The sequence below is a fragment of the Chroicocephalus ridibundus genome, chromosome 3, assembly GCF_963924245.1.
Source record: "Chroicocephalus ridibundus chromosome 3, bChrRid1.1, whole genome shotgun sequence".
NCBI classification, from domain to species: Eukaryota; Metazoa; Chordata; class Aves; order Charadriiformes; family Laridae; genus Chroicocephalus; species Chroicocephalus ridibundus.
Genome location: NC_086286.1, coordinates 106,987,177 through 106,993,176, shown reverse-complemented (window position 1 = coordinate 106,993,176; position 6,000 = coordinate 106,987,177).

Below are 6,000 nucleotides of genomic sequence, written 5' to 3'. Positions count from 1 at the left end.
CTCGTGTACGAGAACATAATTTGCGACCATCTCACTGAAGTCATATGTTACAGCGCTTGCTCACTTCATTGTTATGTTGTCTAAGAAGGAAACTGGGTTGGTTGCACACGACTTATTCCTGGTAAACACGTTAGCTGCTTTTTATCCTCATATTTTTCCGTGGGCTTGCAGATAGCTTTGATTATTTGTCAAGTACTGTTGAGTGTTTGTTGAGCACCATTGAGTGGCAAGCTGATCCTAGGCTTTTCCATCGGAAAGATATTTAGCCTTTTTTCAGTCTTCTGGGACCTCCCCCATCCTTCATGAGCCTCGGCTATAACTGCTAATGGCTCTGAGACTCCTTCAGCCAGATCCCAAAGTACTCCAAAGTGAATTTCCTCAGGTCCACCTGATAACAGCAGGGTTATTAGGTGAATGCTTGCTCTCTAGCTGCAGCACCTCTCTCGGGCAATGAAAGCAAATGGATTCTGATACTTAAATATTACTTAAAATAACCACATACCAATTATATTAATTAGATATCGCAACTATTAGATATCACTGTTTCAGATTTGGTATGTACAAAGCGCCTGAGGCATTGGCATAACTCCCTTTCAACTTTATCTAATACAGCACAGAGGTTGTCAGCGAGGTTGATGGTCCGGGTCGTTCAGTTGTTGCCTTGTTCTCACCAGGCAGGCACATTGATATTTTTCCCACTCCTTTTATTGGGAGCCGCTGGCAAAAAAGGCAGGCAAAAAAGTCTGTTGCTTGCCTTTGACTTTTCAGAAGCACCAACAGGTCACCAGAGCAACCTGCCAAACTTCACATCTTGCTCATTTGCATGGAAAGCAAATTGGGGCAGGAAATCGTGTTTAGTGTTGGTAGGTGCCTAGTGCAGCAGGGACATCCCGCGGGCCTCTTGGAGCATCTGCAGTAGGAGTAGTGGATGTTCATTCATCAAGGACTGATATCATCCCTGTCTTTAGGACACTTAACATACTACTTACGCAGCTGGAGGAAGGGAAGACCGCTGAGTCAGTTGCAGATAGATATGGAGCCAGATGACTTAAGATCTTGGCAGGTTTGGGTTTTTTTCTCAGGAGCAGAGGATCTTAAGCACCCAGGAGGCCATAATTCCTATTCAAGATATTTTTTTTTAAACCACAGGCCATTTTTTTTCACTCTTGTATCTTTACTTATGGCAGCAGCTCACATTCTTCCCTGCAAAGACCAAGGCTCTTTGGTGCAAGCACCTGATGATATCGGGAAACTGAAGGGGCTGCGGTCGAGCGGGGTAACCCAACTAGCCCAAGGTGCTGCACAGGCATGGAGCAGGTCCTACCTGGGGGCACCGGCACCCACTGCACCCCCCACCGCCATCAGCAGAGCAGAAGCGTGAGAAAAAGAAATATTATTACCTGCCTGTTGCAGGTGAGAAACTGAAACAACCACTGGAGTCCCTAAGCAGACTGAAATGTCAAACTTGAGCTGTGTTCTCCATATATCCTCTCTTTTTCTCGCTCTCTCTCAGTAATGTGGATGTTTTCAGGTTCTTGGCACCACCTCAGCTCATACAGCACAAAGCACACACAGCACTTTTTTTACAGTGCAGCACGGACCTGCAGATAATTCACCCTCAGCGATATTACACAATTACTTACAGATGCCTGTGTTGCAAATAAATGAAAATTATTATTTACTGAGAACTTCTCAGCAGCTCCTGGGATTAAAGATTATAATAACCAGTAACATTTTACGCGAAACATTGTGTTAACAGAAAGAATACTATAGTACAGGTATTGACAAAAGAATATTTCATTTAAAGGGCTGTTAGACTACAACGAGTACATGAAGTCCAGCTTTAAAGGAACCCTAAAAATTAAGCTAGAGCACAACTCAATTTTTAATCAGATCTCAGACATGACAGAGAAGCTCATGAGCAACACGAGATGGCCCAGGGCTGGCGGGATTTCAGTGCTCACATATGCAAGATCATTTGTTGTGCTCCTTCACGCCCCTTTCAACACGCACCGCATGGTGCTGGAGTGCGGGGTATCTCTAACTAACACTATTTCTGTCTGAAAAGGACTGTCGGTGACTCCGAGCTGAGTGGTGCGGTTGATATGCTGGAGGGATGGGATGCCATCCAGAGGGACCTGGACAGGCTTGAGGAGTGGGCCTGTGTGAACGTCGTGAGTTCAACAAGGCCAAGTGCAGGGTCCTGCCCCTGGGTTGGGGCAACCCCCAGTATCAGCACAGATTGGGGGATGAGTAGATTAGAGGAGCCCTGGGGAGAAGGACTTGGGTATACTGGTGGACAAAAACCCAGACATAAGCCATCAAAGTGCAAAAGCCAACTGCATCCTGGGATGCGTCAAAAGCAGCGTGACCAGCAGGTTGAGGGAGGTGATTCTGCCCCTCTACTCTGCTCTGGTGAGACCCCACCTGGAGTACTGCATCCAGCTCTGGAGCCCCCAACATAAGAAGGACATGGATCTGGTGGAACAGGTCCAGAGGAGGGCCACAAATGTGATCAGAGGGCTGGAGCATGTCTCCTATGAGGACAGACTGAGAGAGTTGGGGTTGTTCAGCCTGGAGAAGAGAAGGTTTCGGGGGGATGTTATTGCTGCCTTTCAGTACTTAAAGGGAGCTCATAAGAAAGACAGAGAGAAACTTTTTACCAAGACCTTTAGTGACAAGACAAGGGACCACGGTTTTAAACTTACGAGGGTGGTGAGACACTGGAACAGGATACCTTATCATTGGCAGTTTTCAAGGTCAGGTTGGAAGGGGCTTTGAGCGACCTGATCTAGTGGAAGATGTGCCTGACCACGGCAGGGCAGACTGCACTGGATGATCTCTGGAGGTTCCTTCTCACCCAAACCATTTTGTGGTTCTCTGATGCTATTCATGACTGTGTCTTTTATTGCTCGGGAAAACCAAGTGTCAAGAGCCACAGGTTTGTTTGCTGTAGCAGCAAGTTCAGGTTGGCCTTTGGTGGTAGAAGATTTGACACTTATGCAGATTGATTTTGGCTTGTATTCATCCTAGCTAGCTATGGGGACCTAACTGAGATGCTTGAGTTAGAAGCACAGCGACAGGAGGCTTCCTCCATATCCAGTGGAAAGGAATAGGTGCCTCTGGAGGGTGGACTTGCTCACCCAAGAAACGAGAAACATTTATTTCTCTCCAGTGACAGTGGGAAGAACCTGAAGTAATTGCATTCCTAGTTTAAATACCTCAGATATTTCATGTTATGGCAGTCAAATCTGGGTCTTTATATACAAGTTCCTCAGAAAGCAAAATAATGATGAGTGAAATAAGATTCAAGACAGTATTTGAAGCATATTTTAACATAGAGCTGTGGCTTTTTGAGTTGCACTTTCCTCCTCTTTTTGTTTTTGCTTTTGTTTTTTTTTTTTTTTAGGTTATATTTCTCACCCAGAAAGGAGTAATTTTCTGCTGTTCCCTCATAGCTTACATAAAAGATTGGGCAACTTGTTAAATTGTATTTGTACGCCAATTGAAGTTAATTAATTAAGTGGCCTCTGCGGGGCTGCTGCAGCACATGGGCACCTCCTGCTTCATCCGCATCTTATGCCCTGGGGCCAGCAGAAGGCTTTGGTGTCCACTGGACTTCCCCCTGGCCCTCAATCCACCTCTGTCCTCCAGCCTGCGGGCAGCAGCCGTGCCTCTTCTTCAAGGCAGGCAGGACGCAAGACGGTGCCCAGTGACGGGACAAGAGATAACGGGCACAAACCTGAACATAGGAAGTTCCATCTCAACATGAGGAGGAACTTCTTTACTTTGAGGGTGACAGAGCACTGGCACAGGCTGCCCAGAGAGGTGGTGGAGTCTCCAACTCTGGAGACATTCAAAACCCACCCGGACGCGTTCCTGTGCAACCTGATCTAGGTGACCCTGCTGTGGCAGGGGGGTTGGACTAGACCTCTCCAGAGGTCCCTTCCAAGCCCTGCCATTCAGTGATTCTATAATACGAAGTTGAGAGGAATGGTTGATACACCAGGGGGTTGTGCTGCCATTCAGAGGGACCCGACCTGAACAGGCTGAAGAAATGGGCTGACAGGAATCTGGCAGAGGCGTTGGACTAGATGATCTCCAGAGGTCCCTTCCAACCCCTACCACTCTGTTATTCTGTGATTCTGTGACCTCATTGCTGGGGAGGGTCGTTTCCCTGGAAGGACCACCGAGAGATGTGGTACTGGAAGGGACAAGATCGACCAGACTGGGGGTCACTGTTCTGGCGCTGGGGAGATGGAGGGCAGTAGCTGGTGAGGCTGTGAATGTGCTTTACGGCAGATCCTTCAGTGCTGTTGTGGTTCTTCAAGCCCCTGGAAGCCTTTCCTTCTGCAGAGGGCATCCTGCCACTTTCGGGAAGGATAGTCAGCAGATGTGTGCCAACCACCCATCCAGCAGCTCCTGTCATAGCGCAATGACAGCACACATGTGGTGGCAAGGGCTTCAGCTCCAAAGGAAATATGAAATGTCCTTTGTGGGCATTTACTTCCCCTGCGGTTGCCCAGAGCTGTGCATCTTCATTGCAGCCTTTCTGAATGCCAGTTGGCCCTGCTACCATGACCACCTACTGCTGCATTCACCTCCCTGGTGCAAGTGTGCGCCTACTCAGTGCTGCTTCGGGCTCTCTGAGGTTTCCAGGTGCCTCCATAGGGGAGGTGAGCCACAGCGGGGCTGCCTGTGATGGTCGGTGACCAGACTCCACTTTTTTGGACCCGGAGAGAAGGTCCTGTAGCTGAGTGGCTCCCTCTGAAAGCTGCCCAGAGCCTGGTAATGGTGCCTCTGAATTTGCTAACTGATTATCTCAGTGTCTGCCTTCAAGGGGAAATTGCTATTATTGGAATAGAAAGTTTTTGCAGAGATAGGGATGATTTGTCTCCACTACCTTGAGCTTTCTGAAAGTGAGGTGTCCAGCCCGCAGTCAGTAAGGCGAGAGGCACACATCCAGAGGGGAGCTGGTCCACCTCTTCTGGGCACCTCCTGAAGGGAATGAATTGCTGTCTGGAGGTGCTCATTTTTCACACTGACTATGGAGAGAATTTATGGAAATAGCTCAGGCTGAATATTTAACGTGCAGTGGCTGAGCTTTAGTGAGATAAAGGTGCAGCATCACACTCCGGTGTCAAAGTCCTTGAGCAAACTCTGCACTTTTACTGTACTGCTCGGCGAGGAACTAATTTTGCTTTAATGGGGGAGAGTGATTACAAAGTGGAAATCAGACTGTATGATTTAAAAAACCCCAAAACCCCCTGTTAGTGACCCAGCATGAACTGGTTGCTTTACATTCATCCTCCTGTCACTGTGGCACAGACTGGGATTGTTATAGTTTCACAGCTAACCCACCGCTAAACCTACCCAGAGCCTGAGTGAGTCCCCAGCTTTGCTGAATGGTTGCAAGAGCTCACTAAAGCCCCCCCGGGCTCAGCGTGATCCCAGGCTCACTACATGGCCAGGAGTTGGGATTTCAGCTCCTCTCACCCGGTGGGAGCGATACTTGTTCTGCTTCTCCGGTTCTTCGCTGAATGATGCCTCTCCTCCCATCACACGCCGTTCTGCAAGACGTTCTGAGGCGCTGGGGCCTTTCTGCTTGGCGAGGGAAAGGTTGGGGCATGCAGGGGCACGCCTACGAAAAGCATAATTGTTATTGAAAAACTGACAATAAGGAGCAAAGTGGCAAAAACCATTGCAAGTAGCTTTTCAAGGCAAACGCTCCCGGTGTTTCTTTCGTTTCTCCTCTTGATTCTGCGCACCAAATTAACAGTCAAATTCCAGCGGGGGACGAAGCATTACAAATAATCCCTTAGGTGAGCTCCGGGGCTAACGAACGGGGTGTAATCAGCGAGTGAGTGAGACGGGGACTCTGAGTCACCTGATGAGAGGGTTCTTGCCAGAGCTCTGCGGGAAGGTGAAAGCGAAGACCCAGCAGTAGATTGCATGTTACTCAGGGAAGAGCCAAGGATTTGCACAAATGATTGATGCGAT